The 20,067-nt window shown below is 35.9% G+C and overlaps 2 long non-coding RNA genes across 8 annotated transcripts in view; one reads left to right on the forward strand and one right to left on the reverse strand.

Moving 5' to 3' along the window:
- LOC102901503 overlaps window positions 1-20,067 on the forward strand; it is a 327,171-nt gene that overhangs the window by 198,650 nt on the left and 108,454 nt on the right. For 3 of the 7 annotated variants that reach the window (XR_006592520.1, XR_002151890.3, XR_006592519.1), the window contains one exon: window positions 2,103-2,188. The exons of the other annotated variants lie outside the window; for them this stretch is intronic. This is a non-coding gene — a long non-coding RNA (uncharacterized LOC102901503). The remainder of the gene's footprint in view (window positions 1-2,102; window positions 2,189-20,067) is intronic. 7 annotated transcript variants of the gene reach the window in all.
- Window positions 14,471-18,817, reverse strand: LOC123383125. Its single transcript, XR_006592524.1, has 3 exons — window positions 17,529-18,817; window positions 16,631-16,703; window positions 14,471-14,529 (listed from the first exon to the last, which is right to left on the reverse strand). It is a non-coding gene; the product is annotated as an uncharacterized LOC123383125 (long non-coding RNA).

Raw genomic sequence — 20,067 nt, forward strand, 5'->3', positions numbered from 1 at the left:
ATGTTGCAGAACCGTCTTGAATTTCCAGGATACAACCACTTTGTTCTAACATATCATCTTTTTATGTATTTCTGTGTTTAATTTGTTGTATTTTGTTGATAATTTTTGTGTCTACATTTGTGAGGATATTGGTTTGTAGTTTCTTTTCTAATAATGTTATTGTCTGCTTTTAGTATTGATGTAATGCTGATCTCACAAAATGAGATGGAAAGTGATCTGTCTTCATTTTGGGGGGAAGATCTTGTGTATAATTGGTATTATTTCTTCCTTAAATGTTTGGAAGAACTCACTATGGAAACCATTTGGGCCTAGATTTGTCTTTGTTAAAATGTGAGAATAATGTTTAAAACATGTAACTGAGTACCTATTATGTATCTGAAATATTGATTACTTTCTCACACACTTTCTCAATTTCAGTAAATACAACAAGTTTTAACCTAAGTTAGCATGAGGTATTTGATTCAAACTAGACACTACTTTGTTAGTAATCTTGATATTTCAGTGAGAATGCTGAAAACATCTGGTAGAAAAGTTAGATTTGTAGTTAAAGATGAGATAAGCTTATGACCTTAGATTAAGTCATATGACTCATTTTGAGTCCAGGTTTTCTTATCTCAAAAAAATGGGTATAGTGCATCATAAAAATTTTACATCAGCTAAAGTATTCTGAATTTACGACTGATTTATAAGTGACCTAATTGGTCAGATTTTAATGAAATACAAACACTTTCCATCCAGCTAAAAAAATATCAAAGTTTTAAGTTATGTAACTCTGAGAGAAGTAACTAGTTATTCATCAAAAATTGTGTTTGCTTTCTGGGTACATAGTAAAGATTTTACTTCTCAGCCTCCCTTGGAGATATTTGTGGCTTTGTGAATAAATTTGAGCCAGTGTAATGTGAGAGGAGGTATTGAATGCCATTTCCAGTCCTGGTTCCTAAGGACCCCTTGTGCGCAGTCAGCGTTTCATTCCCCTTCAGGCTAGTGGGCATGGACACAGTCAGTGGTGACCTTAAAGACTGCAGAGCTGCTGGGGTGACTGGGTGGCTCAGTCGGTTAACTGTCTGACTTTGGCTCAGGTCCTGATCTCACAGTTTGTGGGTTTGAGTCCTGCATCAGGCTCTGTGCTAACAGCTTGGAGCCTGGAGCCTGCTTTGCATTCTGTGTCTCCCTCTCTCTCTGCCCCTCTCCCTCTCATGCTCTGTCTCTGTCTCTGTCTCTGTCTCTCTCTCTCCTTGAAAAATGAATAAAAATATTAAAAAAAAAAAAAAAGAAAAAGATTGCAGAGCTGCTGTGAACCTGGATCTCTGAATTAATACATGGCTACAAGTACCCTGCCAGTACATTCGCCTTTCCAGTAATGGTGTGTGAAAAACGAAATAATCTAAAATATTTGGATCACTTGGAGATACATTTGTTAAGAACAGCTAATTCATATAGTTTGATAGTACTATAATTTTTTTATTGAGAAAATGAATATTCACATTGAGCAATCCCAAATGGAACAGAAGTATCCAGTTTCAGAGTGGGCACAATTTATGATGAAAACCTATGAATCAAAGGTAAAAAAGAAAAATAACTTTTAAGAGATTGTTAATCAGGTGAAAAATTCTAGAGGAGGATATTTGTCATTGTGTTTGGTTGTTTGTTTAAAGATAGGCTTGATAATCCAAGTAAGGCTCCAGAATACGACATTCCAAACAACAATGAAATTTAGTTTATGTAGTTAGAAACTTTACCCAGCACATTTATAAGTGTGTCAGACACAGTGTGTAAGCAATGTTGATCTAGGAATTGCTAAGTGACTACCAGAGAAGGTAAGGGATTTCTACGTACTTAAAAGCAATAGGCACTATCAGGCATTTATTTGGCTCACTAATAATTTCTGTAATTCTACTTTAATATTGAAAAATGTTTGCACACTTTTAAACAGAGCTCAACAGTACTTAAGAAATAACCAACAATTAAAATGCGAAGAGATAATAGATTCATGTGCTTTCGGTGTGATGGAAGATTGTTTAGATTTCAAGGTTTATTTTGTCCTGCCAACAGTGTTATTAATCATCGTTTCTCATTTCCTTTCACTGCTGGGATTTGACAAGGATTTTATTTCACCTTGAAAAACTGCACATAGTGGAGAGTTTCTTCACTTTATTCCTGCAGTCTTAACATACCCTACTGAGTAAAGGTAAATTGCTTTTTATTCTGTATTCTGTTATATTTTTGAAAAATGGTTTTCAAATCACAGATTTGATTCCTCTCTTGGTACTGAAAGATCATAAACAAATACGTTTTTATGTTATTTTTCTTTAGTAAGCTTTATGATTTTATCCTCAGCAACTGGACTAATTCAATAAGCAGCAGACCATAAGGCAGTAAATGGATACACTATTAATTTTTATTGCTAAAGTTTCTTTTATGTACTATTTGATCTAAAGATGTTATTCACATTTTTATGGTGATCCTGGCAGACTTTAAAAATCTAACTCTATAATTCCTGTTGATATTCCTGGATATTTTTAACTCAGCAGCCCAAGGAATGGTAACAATTCATATCTCACCAGCAAGTTCATTAAGTGAAAACCTTGAATGAGAAAGGGAAAGCAAAACAAGTAGGTCGTAGTTTAGTTGTCCAATCAATAGATCACAACTGGGAAGGTTTAACTGCAGTCAGTACTAATATCAGTACACTACAAGAATGTGTTGAATGATTTATTCTCTTCTTTGTTTACCCTCAAAATGAGAAGTATAGGCCTGAATTACCTCAAGAATAGCTCCTTAGAATTGTTTTGATTCTGTGGTTGCGCCGAATTGGAGCTGAAGCAGTTGACCATTAAAGCAGAATAGTGAAATTTCTTAAAAAATCAACATAAGAGGTAAACAAGGATGTGCCTCACTTCCAGATGGACTGGCATTCTGCAGGGCCTCATCGACGAAACTATTTTGCTGCTAATTTTGAAGTTGTGCTAATTGATAAATACAGCGGAATCTCCCACCTTAGGCTCACACTGATTAAATCAATGCCCTCAATTTATATTCCTTCATCTCTGAAAATCATGTGTGTCCTATAAAGAAATGGAAGTGATGGATACAATATAAAACACTGGGGTGGCAATGATAGTACAGGCCTTTAAAAGAACTGTATTACATCAATTTGACGAATATTTATTGAGGACTCCATGGAACTACATATAAACACAGTCTGTGCCACCAGGACCTTAATCAGAGAAATAAGATCCAGTCATAAAAGGTACATAAAACTTAATTAATAATCACACAAAAGCTACTTTAAATCTGTTCAGTGCTACATGCTAAATGGCTGGTGTGGGTTATTCAGAGGTGAAGTAGCTCATTTTGTGCTGGTCCGGCCTGGTCTGGGAAGTTTTATGGGCATTTAGTTTACTTTTCAAAGGTAATTTTGTGTTAAGCAGTATTAGAACAGAAAAGATTATTATCTGTACATCCATGAGGCAGATAATAAATACCACAGGCACTCAAAGAGGAAGACATGATTAAAGGCTAGGGTAGTCTGAAAATTCTTTATGGAAGACATAAGATATGGGTTGAGGATCTCCTAAAATCTATTGCAAACATAATACTTAATGATAAAGGGTTAGAAACTTTCCTCTAAAATGAGTAATGAGACAAAGTATAGTCATTATGACTGTTTCTATTTAACATTAGGCTAGGGATCCTTGTAAACATACTAAGATTAATATGAATTTGAAAGCAACATGAAAAACAGCCAGGATAGTAGACACAAATTTATAATAGACACTATTCTTTTTAAAAAAATTTTTTTAGGATTTATTTATTTTTGAGAGAGAGAGAAAGACAAAGCGATGAGCAGGAGAGGGGCAGACAGAGAGGGAGACAAGGAATCTGGAGCAGCTCCGGGCTCTGAGCTGTCAGCATGGATTCCAACGCAGGGCTGGAACTCACTAACTGTGAGATCATGACCTGAGAAGAAGTCAGACGCTCAACCGACTGAGCCACCCAGGCGCCCCTAATAGACACTATTCTAAATAGCTCTCATGAGATACCATTTACATACCATGCAATTCAACCTTATTTGAAGTGTACAATTCAATGAATGTTTTATATTAATTTTTGTATATTCACAATTGTATAACCATCATCATAATCTAATGATGACAAACTCCGTGTTTACCCATTTGAGGAACTGCCAGACTGTTTTCCATCAGTATTTCATTACTTTTTACTTTTTATTGCCAAATAATACTCTACTATATATATAAGCCAGATTTTATTATCTTTTTTTTTATTTACTTTTTTTTTAATTTTTTTTTTTTTTCAACGTTTATTTATTTTTGGGACAGAGAGAGACAGAGCATGAACGGGGGAGGGGCAGAGAGAGAGGGAGACACAGAATCGGAAACAGGCTCCAGGCTCCGAGCCATCAGCCCAGAGCCCGACGCGGGGCTCGAACTCACGGACCGCGAGATCGTGACCTGGCTGAAGTCGGATGCTTAACCGACTGCGCCACCCAGGCGCCCCAGATTTTATTATCTTTTAATAAGTAGATGGGTTGTTGCCACATTTTGGCTATTATGGATAATGCTGCTATAAATATTCATATACAAGTTCTTGTGTGGTGGTTATGTTTTTATTTCTCTTAGCTAGGAGGAATTGCTGGGTTATAGGTAATTCTGTGTTTAACCATTTGAGGAATTGCCAGACTGTTTTCTATACCCACCATCAGTATATGAAATTTCCAATTTCTCTGCAGCCTCATTGAAGACTTTTATCTATTTGATCATTGTCAATCTAGTAGGTATGAAGTGATGTCTGCTGGTTTTGATTTGTGTTATCTCTGATGGCTAATAGTGATGGCACCTATTTTCATAAGCTTATCAGCTACTTGTATATGATCTATGGACAAATGTCTATTCAAATCCTTTGCCTATTTTTAATTGGTTTATTTATCTTCTTGTTGTTGGCTTATGAGAATTCTTCATATATTCTGAATGCAAGTCCCTTATCCGATATATGATTTCAAAATATTTTCTCCAATTTTGTGGATTGTATTTTCATCTTCTTGATGGTGTTCCTTGCAGAACAGAAGTTTTTAATTTTGATGAAATCCAATTTATCTTTTGCTTTTGTTGTGTTTTTGAGTCAGATCTTAAGAATCCATCACCTAGTCCAAAGTTATGAAGATTTACTTCTATATTTTATTCTAAGAGTTTAAGTGCTTTAGCTCTCACATTTATTTTATGTTGAGTTAATTTTGTCTATGATCTGAATAAGTTGTCCAAATTCTTTTCTTTTCTTTTTTTCTTTTTTTAGTATGTGGGTCTCTAGTTGTTCCAGCACCATTTGGCCATTTCTTTAAAAGATAATTTTTCCCCATTGTATTGTGTTGGTATCTGTGTCACAAATCAGTTGATCATAAATGTGACCGTTTATTTCTGGACCTAAAAATTTTTCCACTGATCTGTATTTCTACCTTATGGAAATAGCACAGTGTCTTAATAACTCTGCTTTATAGTAAACTGTGAAATCTGGAAGTGTGAGTCCTCTAACTCTATTATTTTTTCTAGGTTATTTTGGCTATTCTGGGTCCCTTGAATTCCCCTATGAGTGTTAAGATCTATTTGTCAATTTCTGCCAAAATCTCACTAACTGGCATTTTGTTAGCAATTCTGTTGAATCCAACGATCAAATCTGAGAGTGTTGCCATTTGACAATAGCAAATTTTCTGATCCTTAAACATGAAAGGATGGGGAGGATAGATGGAACTTGGCCATGAAGAGTGGGATGTCCATACTCACGTGTGTGAAAACTGCAAAGGGCATGATGGATCTGGGGTGGGGAGGAGAGTTGTTTAGGCGTCTACATTGGTACTCTAACCTGGACTCTGCAAATATTCAGGAAGTCCTGGTCTTTGTATTATCTCTTGTTTTTTATTTATACCTGGAGTAGAGAATGTTCCTTTATAACTCAGAGCCTGTTCACATGCTATTCTCTTTGTCTTGCATGGCTTCTTTTTATCCTCAATTTCTTAATTCCCTGGTCATCAACATTTCAGGAAACCTTTTAATCTTTTCTTAACTTAATGTTGCTTCTTCAGAGACACTTTTCTTAACAGCACATGCTATGGTAGTTCCCTCAGTAAAGGCCTTGAAAACCCTAGTATGTTTTCCTTCATAGCACAAACTCACAGTACTTAAACTTATATAGGGTATAATGCACCAGTGTACTAACTTCTAGACATAAGTTCCATGGCAGTTGTTGGCATGATGTCTTTTTTATTTATAGCTGTTTTCTTATCACCTGGTATAGTGCCTGGCACATAATAAACATTTAATGGATGAATGAATAGGTGAACACATAGACAAATGAATGAGTGGCAATATCTCCATGAAGTCAGAATTTTTCCCAATTTTTTTCCTAAATATTTGGAAGCCAAAAATAATATGATAGGCTATTTTAAGTTTTGTGCAATGCAGGGTGCTATTACTGAGTTTGGAATTTAAGGAACAGACCAATTACTGCTGTTTTTGAAGATGCAGTTCTGTGGTAGGTGGAATAATGGTTCCCAATGATGTCCATGCCCTAATCCTCAGTACCTGTGACTCTTCATTGCAGATGTGATTCATATTATTGACCTTGAGATAGGGAGATTATCCTAAGTTATCCAGGTGTGCACAATCTTATCACATGTGTCTTTAAAGTCAGAGAATTTTTCCTGGCTCTGTACGAGAGAAATGGCCATGTGAGAAGGATTTGATGCCCCATTGCTGGTTCAGACATGTGGTGGTTTATGTGCAAGGAATTAGGAAGAGGTCTCTGGGACCTAAGTGTGGCCCCAGCTGTTGACAACCAGAGCACTAAGTCATCAGTCCTACAATCATATAGAAATGAATTCTGCCAACACTAGAATGAGCAGAAAATCAAATCTCTCCTGAGACTACAAAAAGGAAAGCAGCCATGTGAACACCTTGATTTTAGCCCTGTGAGATCTGTATCAGTCTTTGTACCTAGAGAACTATAAGATGATAAATTCATGTTGTTTTAAGCCACTAAATCTGTGGTTACTGGAACACAGATAATGAATGCAAATTCCTGTCTAGTTCTGAGTTATATTGGGGTCTTCAAAATTGAAGTATTTTCTTTTAATCTGGGGATGAGGCTCTTTACTATCCTTAGATCGGGGAATACTCAGTCAATGTTTTTTTTTCATCTTATTCATTTGTATGTTCAGTCTTACTCATTTATATATATTTTTTGCAGTCTCAGATTGCTGTTAGGAGAGTTTGCAGAAATTTCTACCACATTCTTGAAAAATTCTTCTCATGACATACTGAAATAATTTTCAAGAAAGATTTAATTACAGATGCAGTGTAAAACATATATCCTGGTTATCAGTTGCTTTTCCTTTAGTTTTACGTATATTCTGTACATTTGAACAGTTAATTTGCATCTTTTAATGAAAGAAAGATACATGTTTTGTGGCAAAGCCACATAAATTAGAGAAGGATCTCAAATAATAATTATAAATTTGGTATGCACACAACTGAAATGTGGTGTCTTGAGAAAACATCTTAGAGCTGGAGAAGGTGATTTTAACCTCTTAACCCTAGAAAGGAGGAAACTGATGCTAGAAAGTGTAAAATGTAAGTGACTTGTATGGGTTTATCTGGTTTGGTATGGTAGACCCAGAACTAGAATTCCACTATGTTTTATAGTCAGAATCCACTAAGTATTTCATTTTTTAACTGAGAGAGTAGAGGATATATACACACAGATATGTATGTATATATGTATATGTATATATAGTATATATATGTATAATTAATATATGTGTTATATAATGTATAATTATGTATGTATATACATACATAAAATTTAGACTTAAACTGGATCCCATAAACTCTGTGGTTTAATGAAAGGGAAATATATTAAACTGTTGGGTTTCTGGGATTCAGTTTAAACCTAAATTATAATGTATAAGGTAAACTATAGTAGTATGTTTATTTGTGGTTCAGAGTTTATTTTCTTTAATCAGGGCATGTAATTTTGGCAAGGTGAGATTAATAAATGTTAATTGTTAGGGTAAGTAGTAGATAAAATGTGTAGCCATTATACTATTTTCTCACATTTGTGTATGTTTGAAAATTTCCATAGTTAAAAAAAAAAAAGAACATGCTGTAGTTCACAAGGTTAAACTGTCAGAAGCAAAGCAAATTTCATGGAGTTTGAAAATTTGAAATTGTCAAAAGGATATTAAACTTTGATGTTATCATGTGATTTTCTTTGATATCCTTTTCAAAAATTTTTTGTGGGTGTGTGTTATGCATGTCACTTAGTCAAAGGCATAATGTCAAGAGATCTTTAATATAAACACAGTAAAATTCTGGGCATTTACATCAGGTGATGGAGAAGGAACATGGAATGAATTAAAATAAGGGAAAGCTAGGGTAAGAACCAATTCATTATGTAAGATACATGCAGCTCTAGATAATTGCAGATATACATAGGTACAGTTATTTAAATGTTCTCTATTTTAAATAATTTTGTCCTTGTGTTTCTTTAAAAAAATTATGAAAACCTTGAGGAAATTGACAAATTTTATTTTTGCATTAAAAAAAATCTTTAATAGCCCTCAAGAAGTACAAAAAGATCGAGATCATTCCATGCGTATTTTCAGACCACAGCTCTATGAAACTTGAAATCAGTGACAAGAAAAAATTTGCAAAGACCACAAATACATGAAGGTTAAAGAACATCCTACTAAAGAATGAATGGGTTAACCAGGAAATTAAAGAAGAAATAAAACAAAAAAATACATGGAAGCAAATGAAAATGAAGCCACAGCAGTGCAAAATCTTTGGGAATCAGCAAAGCCAGTCCTAAGAGGGAAGTGTATTGCAATACAGACCTACTTCAAGAAGCAATAAAAGTCTCAAATACGCAACCTAACTTTACACCTATAGGAGCTAGAAAAGGATCCACAAATAAAGCCTAAAGCCATCAGAAGGAAAATAATGAAGATTAGGGCAGTACTAAATGATATAGAAACAAAGCAAACAAAAAACAATATTACAGTTTTTTTAGATTCTATATTGTTTATTTCTGCTCTGATCTTTATTATTTCTCTTCTTCTGTTGAGTTTGGGGTGTCTTTGCTGTTCTGCTTTCCTTTAGGTGTGCCGTTAAATTTTGTGTTTGGGATTTTTCTTGTTTCTTGAGATAGGCCTGGATTGCAATATATTTTCCTCTCAGGACTGCCTTCGCTGCATCCCAAAGTTTTTGGATTGTTGTATTTTCATTTTCATTTGTTTACATATATTTTTTAATTTCTTCTCTAATTGCCTGGTTGACCCATTCATTCTTTAGTAGGGTGTTCTTTAACCTCCATGCTTTTTGGAGGTTTTCCAGACTTTTTCCTGTGGTTGATTTCAAGTTTCATAGCATTTTGGTCTGAAAGTAGGCATGGTATGATTTCAATTCTTGTATACTTATGAAGGGCTGTTTTGTGACCCAGTATGTGATCTGTCTTGGAGAATGTTCCATGTCCACTTGAGAAGAAAGTATATTCTGTTACTTTGGGATGCAGAGTTCTAAATATATCTAACAAGTCCATCTGATCCAATGTATCATTCAGGGCCCTTGTTTCTTTATTAATCCTGTGTTTAGATGATCTATCCATTGTTGTAAATGGAGTATTAAAGTCCCCTGCAATTACCACATTCTTATCAATAAGGTTGCTTATGTTTGTGATTAATTGTTTTATATATTTGGGGGCTCCCGTATTCGGCGCATAGACATTTATAGTTGTTAGCTCTTCCTGATGGATAGACCCTATAATTATTATATAATGTCCTTCTTCATCTCTTGTTACAGCCTTTAATTTAAAGTCTAGGTTGTCTGATATAAGTATGGCTACTCTAGCTTTCTTTTGAGTTCCAGTAGCATGCTAGATAGTTCTCCATCCCCTCACTTTCAATCTGAAGGTGTCCTCAGGTCTAAAATGAGTTTCTTGTAGACAGCAAATAGATGGGTCTTGTTGTTGTTGTTGTTTTTTTTTTAATCCATTCTGATACCCAATGTCTTTTGGTTGGAGCATTTAGTCCATTTACATTCAGTGTTATTATTGAAAGATATGGGTTTAGAGTCGTTATGTCTGTAGGTTTCATGCTTGTAGTGATGTCTCTGGTACTTTGTGGTCCTTGCAACATTTCACTCATAGAATCCCCCTTAGTATTTCTTGTAGGGCTGGTTTAATGGTGATGAATTCCTTCAATTTTTGTTTGTTTGGGGAAACCTTTATCTCTCCTTCTATTCTGAATGACAGACTTGCTAGATAAAGGATTCTCGGCTGCATATTTTTTCTGTTCATCACATTGAAGATTTCCTGCCAATCCTTTCTGGCCTGCCAAGTTTCAGTAGATAGGTCTGCTACTATTCTTATGTGTCTACCTTTGTAAGTTAGAGTGTGTTTATCCCTAGGTGCTTTCAGAATTTTCTCTTTATCCTTGTATTTTGCCAGTTTCACTATGCCATGTTGTGCAGAAGATCGATTCAAGTTATATCTGAAGGGGGTTCTCTGTGCCTTTTGGATTTCAATGACTTTTTCTTTCCCCAGATCAGGGAAGTTCTCAGCTATGATTTGTTCAAGTACACCTTCAGCCCCTTTCTCTCTCTTTTCTTCTTCTGGAATTCCTATGATATGGATATTGTTCCGTTTGACTGCATCACTTAGTTCTCTAATTCTCCCTTCATACTCCTGTATTTTTTTTATCTCTTTTTCTCAGCTTTCCTCTTTTTCCATAATTTTATCTTCTAATTCACCTATTCTCTCCCCTGCCTCTTCAATCCATGCTATGGCCACCTCCATTGTATTTTGCACCTCATTTGTAGCATTTTTTAGTTCCTCATGACTATTTCTTAGTTCCTTGATCTCTGTAGCAGTAGATTCTCTGCTGTCCTGTATGCTTTTTTCAAGCCCAGAAATTAATTTTATGACTATTATTTTAAATTCATTTTCTGTTACATTGCTTAAATAGTTTTTGATCAATTTGTTAGCTGTAACTACTTCCTAGAGTTTCTTTTGAGGAGAATTCTTCTGTTTTGTCATTGTGGCTTGTCCCTGTGGTAGCTCCAAACTGCAGGACCCTTCCCCTGTGCTGTCCAGAGTAACTTGTGTTGGTGGGCGGGGCTGCAGTCAGACCCGATGTCAGCCCCCAGCCCACTGCTGGGGCCACAGTCAGACTGGTGTGCACCTTATATTCCCCTCTGCCAGGGGCAGGACTCACTGTGGAACGGTGTGGCCCCTGTCTGGGCTACTGGCACACTGCCAGGCTTGTGGTGCTGCTTTGATGGGATCTGGCCAAGGGCGTCAAAAAACAATATTACAGATCAACAAAATTAAGAGCTGGTCCTCTGAAAGAATTAATAAAATTGATAAACCTCTAGCAGACATCAGAAAGAAGAGAGAAAGGACCCAAATCAATAAAATCACAAATGAAAGAGGAGAGATCACAACCAACATCACAGAAATACAAATAAAATTCATATAATATGAAAAATTGTATGCCAACAAACAGGCAATAAGGAGGAAATGGACAAATTGTTAGAAACATACAAACTACCAAAACTGTAACATGAAGAAACAGAAAATTTGAACAGGCCCATAATCAGCAAATAAATTAAATCAGTAATCTAAAATCTCCCAACAAACAAAAGTCCAAAGAAAGATGGCTTCCAAGGGGAATTCTGCCAGACATTTAAAGAAGAGTTAGTACCTATTCTTCTCAAACCATTCCAAAACAGAAATAGAAGGAAAACTTCCAAATGCATTCTATGAGGCTAGCATTACCTTGATTCCAAAAATCAAAGACCCCACTGAAAAGGAGAATTACAGGCCAATATCCCAATGAACATGGATGCAAAAATTTTCAACAAGATACTAGCAAATCAAATCCAACAGTACATTAAAAGAATTATTCACCGTGGTCCTAGGCTGCAGGGTTGGTTCAATATTTGCAAATCAATCAACATGATACACTACATTAATAAAAGAAAGGATGAGAAATATACGATCCTCTCAATAGATGCAGAAAAAGTATTTGACAAAATACAGCATCCATTCTTGATAAAAACCCTCAACAAAGTAGGGATAGATGGATATCTCAACATCAAAAAGGCCATATATGAAAGACCCACAGCTAATATCATTCTCAATGGGGAAAAAACTGAGAACTTTTCCTCTATGTTTAGGAACAAGACAACGATGTCCACTTCCATCATTACTATTTAATATAGTACTGGAAATCTTAGCCTCAGCAATCAAACAACAAAAAGAAATAAAAGGCATCCACATCAGCAATGAAGAAGTCAAATACTTTCACTGTTTGCAGATGACATGATACTTTGTAGAAAACTCAAAAGACTTCACCAAAAAATTGCTAGAACTAATACATGAATTCAGCAAAGTCGCAGGATATAAAATCAATGTACAGAAATCTGTTTCTGTATTTCTATACACCAATAATAAAGCGAAAGAAAGAGGAATCAAGGACTCAATCCCATTTACAATTGCAACAAAAACCATGAGATGCCTAGGAATAAACCTTACCAAAAAGGTAAAAGATCTGTATTCTGAAAATATAGAAAACTTGTGAGGGAGTTTGAAGAGGACACAAAGAAATGGGAAAGCATTCCATGCTCATGGAATTGTTAAAATGTCTATATGACCCAAAGCAGTCTACATATTTAATGTAATCCCTGTCAAAATACCACCAGTACTTTTCACAGAGCTATAACAAACAATCCTTAAAGTTTTATGGAACCACATAAGTAAGACTCCAGATTGCCAAAGCAATACTGAAAAAGAAAAGAAAAGATGGAGGCATCACGATTCCAGACTTCAAGCTATACTACAAGCTATAGTCATCAAAGATAGTATGGTACTTGCATAAAAACAGACACATAGATCAATGGAACATAATAGAAAACCCGTAAATGGGTTGCCAACCAACCTTCAGTATAGCAACAAAGAATATCCAATGGAAAAAAGTCTCTTCAAAAAATGACGCTGGGAAAACTGGGCAGCAACATGCAGAAGAAAGGAACTGGACCACTTCCTTACACCATACACAAAAATAAATTCAGAGTGGATGAAAGACCTAAATGTGAGATAAAAAACCATCAAACTCCTAGAGGAGAACATAGGCAGCAACTCTTCATCGTGACCGGAGCCTCATCTTACTAGAAATGTCTCCAGAGGCAAGGGAAACAAAAGCAAACGTGAACTATTGGGACTTCATCAAGATAAAATCTTCTGCACAGAAAAGGAATCAGTCAACAAAACTAAAAGGCAGCCTATGGAATGGGAGAAGATATTTGCAAATGACATATCTGGTAAAGGGTTAGTATCCAATATATATAAAGAACTTACAACATTGAACACCCAAAAAACAAATCATCTAGTTAAGAAATGGTCAGAAGACATGAATAGACCTTTCTTCTAAAGAAGACATTCAGATGGCTAACAGACACATAAAAAGATGCTCAACATCACTCATCATCAGGGAAATTTAAATCGAAACCACGATGAGATACCACTTCACATCTGTCAGAATGGCTAAGATAACACAAGAAACAACTGATTGGTGAGAATGCAGAGAAAAGGAAACTCTCTTACACTGTTGGTGAGAGTGCAAACTGATGCAACACTCTGGAAAATACTATGCAGTTTCCTCAAAAAGTTAAAAATAGAACTACCCTATAATCCAATCCGGCAATTGGCATTACTAGGTATTGACCCAAAGGATACAAAAATACAGATTTGAGAGGTTATGTGCACTATGGAGAGAGCCAAATGTCCATCAACTGATGAATGGATAAAGAAGGTGTGGTGTGTGTGTGTGTGTGTGTGTGTGTGTGTGTGTGTGTGTGTGTACACCCACACCCCCCCCCCACACACACACACAATGGAATATTAACCATCAAAAAAATGAAATGTTGCCTTTTGCAACAACATGGATGGACCTAGAGGGTATTTTTCCAAGTGAAATGAATCAGTCTGAGAAAGAGAAACACCATATGACTTCACTCATATGTGGAATTTAAGAAACAAAACAGATTAACATATGGGAGGGGGTAAAAAGAAAAGAAAGGAGAATGGGAAACAAACCATGAGAGACTCTTAAAGATAGAGAACAAAACTGAGGGTTGATTGAAGGAGGTGGAAGGGAGATGAGCTAGATGGGTGATGAGTATTAGGAAGGCACCTGTTATGATGAGAGCTGGATGTTGTATGTAAGTGATGAATCAGTGAATTCTGTTCCTGACAGTGCAATATTGCACTGTCTGTTAACTAACTAGAATTTAAATAAAAAATTTGAAAAGAAAAAAATCTTTAATATTTATTAAGATTATAAATTTAGGGGCACCTGAGTGGTTCAGTTGGTTAAGCTCTGGAATCTTGATCTTAGCTTAGGTCTTGATCTCCAGGTCATGAGTTCATGCCCCATGTTGGGCTCCATGCTGGGTGTGGATTCTACTTAAAAAAAAAAAAAAGATTATAAATTTAAGGGTAGTTAAATGGGAAATTAATGGAATAATGGAAGAGTGCACTGCAGTTGCAGTTTAATGGTATCATTATTAATGGTCTGTTTTTCTTCAACTAGATGTGTCTAGGGTAGTAGATCGTTGTGCAGATATGATTTTTGTATTTGCTAACAAGTGAATGAGGAGAGCCAACTAAAACTGGCCCTTTCTTTTGGTGATTCTTTAACATTGTGTTCTAGCTCACTGCACTATCAGAGTCAAGCAGAATTTTTCATCTCATCCCCCCAGCTGTCAACTTCTAGTCTTTTAAAATGAAACCCCAGTTAAAAAAGAAAGAAAGAAAGAAAGAAAGAAAGAAAGAAAGAAAGAAAGAAAGAAAGAAAGAAAGAAAAAGAAAGAAAGAAAGAAAGAAAGAAAGAAAGAAAGAAAGAAAGAAAGAAAGAAAGAAAGAAAGAAAGAAACCTCAGTTTCCTATTTTAACTAGAATGAGAGACAAGCAGTTTCAGGTTGCAATTTTATTTTCCCCCACAATGAAAGAATGAGTCAGTAAAGTGCCTGTGTTTTGCCCCATATCCTTGACAAAAATTCTGGACTTTATATCTGCCACTAATGGGAATTACTGATTATCTCTCTTCCTAGCCATAATGTTCAGTGCCATTTTTCTATATAGATTTGTCGTGGGAGAGGTTTTGGCCTATACCTTTATTTCATGAGACATATTTTTAAAATCCAGTAACAATTATTAGAATCATGTCTTCTCATGAAAGGTTCTTTCACAATATAGTGGGTCTCAAAATAAGGTTCTTTTGATCTATGTCACAGAAGGTAGTTCTTAATGACCTTCTGATTTGGTCTTTCCTCAAAGTCCTGGAATTATAGCTGTGTTGTTTATTTCTACATGTATATAAGACAAGACCTTGACTTTCATTGATATTTTTTATTTTAGTCCAAGTTCTCTAACAATTTACTCTTTAAATGCAATGAAATGTAACCATATTTTCACATTATATTTCAAACTGCTACCAGATCATTTAAAATATATATGGAAGATTTTGTTGAAAGCTTCAGTATTTTATAATACTAACAATATTTCACTCTTTCAGAAAGAGGCTATCTAGGAATGTGTCTTTCATGTGCTTTCTTTCTGTAGGCTCTTGTCAAAAAAGATGATCTTCTGTGTCCCAAGTTATATGAGCACATTTACTCTTCAGTTCAAAACAGTAGCACCTCATTTTTCTCTACCTAAAATTCCTTACTGGCTCTTAATTTGGATATCCATTGACTATATCATTGACTAGGTCCTTTTTTGTTTTCCTTTATGTAGTAGGCCTTCAATTCTGACATCTTTGTTGCATTTTGTTTTAAATCTATCTTTGCTTTTTAATTCCAAAGTCTTTTTTGTCTTTGGTTAGTTTCCCTAGAGCAGGATTTAGAGCTACCTAGGACTAGTGTCTCCCTCCACATGAAGCTTCAGGACACAGACAAAAGCAGCAGTCAGAGGAAAGCGTGCGGATTTTTTGGCCAAATATGTCCATCTTTGAATCTTATTTTTGCTCGAGAAGGTTGTTGAGAGCAGTAAATTTAGTAATATACACAAAAATTCTGGCACAATATTAGTGTTCAAAAAATATTATTTCCTATCTATTTCTGGCCACCATTTCTTCTGAACCATTTTATTATATGTATTTTTGGTTTAAATTTTTTTTATTTTACATTTATTTATTTTTGATAGAGAGAGACAGAGCACAAGTGGGGGAGAGGCGGAGAGAGGAGGAGACACAGAATCCGAAGCAGGCCCTAGTCTCCGAGCTGTCAGCACAGAGCCTGATGCAGGGCTCGAACTCACAAACCACGAGATCATGACCTGAGCCAAAGTTGGATGCTTAACGAACTGAGCCGCCCAGGTGCCCCTGTATTTTTGGTTTTAATTAGCAAGTAAAGTATTTAGCAGAATGTCTGTCATATACTATCATGTGACAAATACTAGTCATTATTAACATTATTACCCTTATATTTCCATCTCAATTTTTCCTTACTCCATTTCTCGTGAAGTTCTTTATACTTTAATAGCAAATATATTTATTGTTCACCTCTAAATATATGCTGAGAAAATTCATGTCTAGGAATTGGCTTGTTTGATGTAATTCTCAAGAGACTAAGTACCTAAAGGTGAAAAGAGGGGGAGAAAGGGTAAGTGGGAGCAAACCACAGCTTCAAATAACAAGGGAGAGTTGGAATGGAAGAAAATGAAGCTATATTTGTCTTATTGGGATAGTATTTAAAAAATACAATTTTTCAAAAGCAAATGCACACAATAACGAATTGTTATGATATTGATATTTTTAGACTCACCATTTGGCCTTTTGACTGGTCCATTGTATTAATAGTGCATACTGGTGTTTGACCAATTTAACAGTAATTGAATGTGACATGATGCATGAAATCTGCTGTGTGATTACCATCAAGACACGATTTTATTTCATGAATGATGAAGTTTTTTGAAATGGGAACTTCACATTTCACCTTGAGATAAAATGTGTAGTCATGTTTCACTACAGGTAACTAGATGTATTGTTCAAATACATTTTACAGAAAAGGAATAGATCATGGCCACTTGTGTGTTCATTAAATTATATGAAGTTAACATATGGGTACTTTCTTTGAAAATACATCTTCTTTGATATTAGTATCTTCTTGAATAGCTGCCCTAAGCAATACTAGTTATAATAAATCTTTATATCTTCTTATCAATGGTGGCTGTTCCCTTCTCTAATTTTTTTTTCTATATGACCTGTTGTCACAGATTGGCTTTCAGCATTTGATTCCAGTTTACTATAAAATCCTCTCCTTACCTTTAATACAACTTGTAGCAACAGCTGGGTTGTATTAAAAATGAAAGCAGATATACAAAGTGCCTTACTGACCCTTCTACATGTTTTTAATATTCATTGAGTTTACTGTATATGAATGCTGTGTGAGTGCTCTCACCTGGAGGGATCTCATTCTCTCCAAGGGCTATAATTACAAAGTGCAAATTTTTCCAAAGACTTCTGGATCTATACTACCAACTTAGGTCTTTTAACTGAATTCCATGTCTGCATTCTAAACTGCCTACTGTTCCTTGCTATAGACAGTTAAACAACAATTATGAAGAGTTCAACTCATTAATTTTCCTCCACACAAATCTTAATGAAAGGCATCGCCACCCATACTGTTGCTTATTTTCTGAAAAAACTGGGTATCAGCCAAATTCTTCCTTCTCCATAAACAGACCCTGCATCCAGCCAATCACTGCATCTTCTCAAACCTACCTCCTGAACTGAATCCAGTTTGTTCTCTTCAGCTCTGTAGCCCTCCCACCTTTTAGGCCATCAGCATCATTTACCCACCGTATGGCAGAAGCGTCCTATTTTGTTAGCCTGTTTCTTGCATAGATGCAAATGCAGACACAGAGTTACTTGTAGGTCACCCCTGTGCCAAAAACATGTGAATGGCTCCTCGCCACCCTAAAATTAAAGTTTAAGCTCCTTAACTTGGTTCACATCTTCCTTCTTTTAAGATCTTGTTACTCCAACTGTTTACTCCAGCCTCATCTCTCAGTTCTTCTTCCCAGCATTTCCTGCTGCAGTTCCCCCGAACCACTTCCTGTTTCTGGAATGGATTACTCACTGTCCTGCTTCTGAGATTTTGCCCTGCCATTTTCTGTGCCTGAGACACTTCTTTCCTTAGTCCATCTTTATTATTCACCCTTTGTATTGGTTAGGGTTCTCTACAGAGAAACAGAATCAATAGGATACATATGGTATAAATTTCAGTCTGAGTCCAAGTCCAAAAGCAAGAGAAAACCAATGTCCAGCTGAAAAACAGGCAGAAAGAGTGAATGAACTCTCCTTTACTCTGCTTGTTTGTTCTATTCAGGGCTTCAAAGGATTAGGTGAGGCCCACTCACACTGGGAAGAGCACATGGCTTCATTCAGTCTACGAATTCAAATGTTAAGCTCATCCTGAAGTACCTTCCCAGACACACCCAAAATAACGTTTAACCAAACATATGAGCTCTCTGTAGCCCAGTCATGTTGACAGACAATTAATCATCACACCCTTCTGGTCTCATTCTAGATACCCTTTTGTCAAGAAAAATTCCAGCCCCCCAACCCCTCAAATCCTGATGAGTTTCTATTCTTACTCTCTTATCTGCTTCTATAACGTGTCTTCCTCCCTTGTGGCACCTACCACACTCTGTCATCGTTACCTGCTTACTTATGTCTCATATAAGACTCCTAATCTCGCTAATCTTTACCTCTATAATTCCTACTTTAGGAGTTAGGAATTACACTTTGGTACTTAGGAGGTGTTCAATGAATATTCACTGAATGCATGAGCTATTCTATTAACCTTTAACTTGAATTCTTGCTAACATTAAAACAATATAATTATTTTAGCTTGGTCACTTATATAAAACTAACATTTACTCCTGGCCAATTATGGCTGAATATATGTGTAACAGCATTCAACATTCTGGTTTCATTAACTTTCCTCTGGGATTTATACACTAAATCCACTCAATCTGTGGTTTAGATATTTTATGCTGATTAAAACTGTGGCTACCTTGTTAGAATTCTCTTTGTTGCTCACCACCAGGGAAAAGGGCATTCAGTTTAGCTGTTTTGAATTATAAAGTAGCATAGGAAAGGAGCATGGGCTTTGGAATAAAACAAAGTCCAGGTTAGACTCGTGCTGATAGCCTTCATTCTGTCTTAATTATTGAGTTCTGTATACTAAGCATCTAGAAAAGTACATAGCCCAAAAGTAGGTTCTAAAAATTGATAGATGAGGCAACTTTGATAAAACTACAAAAATTATTTTAGTCATGGTGTTGTCAGGTGAACTAGTGAGATGCCAGGTCATGGGGCCTCAACCCAGCCCCTCTGAAAGTTGTCGCCGAAAGTTTTTGGTTTTGTCACGAGAAAGAATTCAAGGACAGACACACAACATAGGACCGACACAAGTGGGAAAAGTTTATTAAAGCAAAAGTACACTCTCAAGATAGGAGACTTGGAGAGCTTAACAGAGAAAGAGAGAGGGAGAGAGGGAGAGAGAGGGAGAGAGAGGGAGAGAGGGAGAGAGGGAGAGAGGGAGAGAGAGAGAGAGAGAGAGAGAGAGAGAGAGAGAGAGAGGTAGAGAGAGAGAGAGGTAGAGCTGCCTGTCCTGGAGGTTGGGTTTTCATCTTTCATTGACAGTTGTTAACTAAGAGGCAGAATATTTATTACCTGGGCTAGGGATGCAGAATTTGCACTTTTTGTTTTTACTTTTACTTTTCTATTTGTATTTCTTAAAAATTGATTTATTTAAATTCAAGTTAGTTAACATACAGTGTAGTATTGGTTTCAGGAGTAGAACCCAGTGATTCATCACTTACATATAACACCCAGTGCTCATCCCAAGTGCCCTCCTTAGTCCCCATCACCCAGTTAGCGCATCCCCCGACTGTCCTCCCTCCATCAACCCTCAGTTTATTCTCTGTATT

This window comes from Felis catus, chromosome F2 (genome assembly GCF_018350175.1).
Source record: "Felis catus isolate Fca126 chromosome F2, F.catus_Fca126_mat1.0, whole genome shotgun sequence".
In the NCBI taxonomy this organism is placed as follows: Eukaryota; Metazoa; Chordata; class Mammalia; order Carnivora; family Felidae; genus Felis; species Felis catus.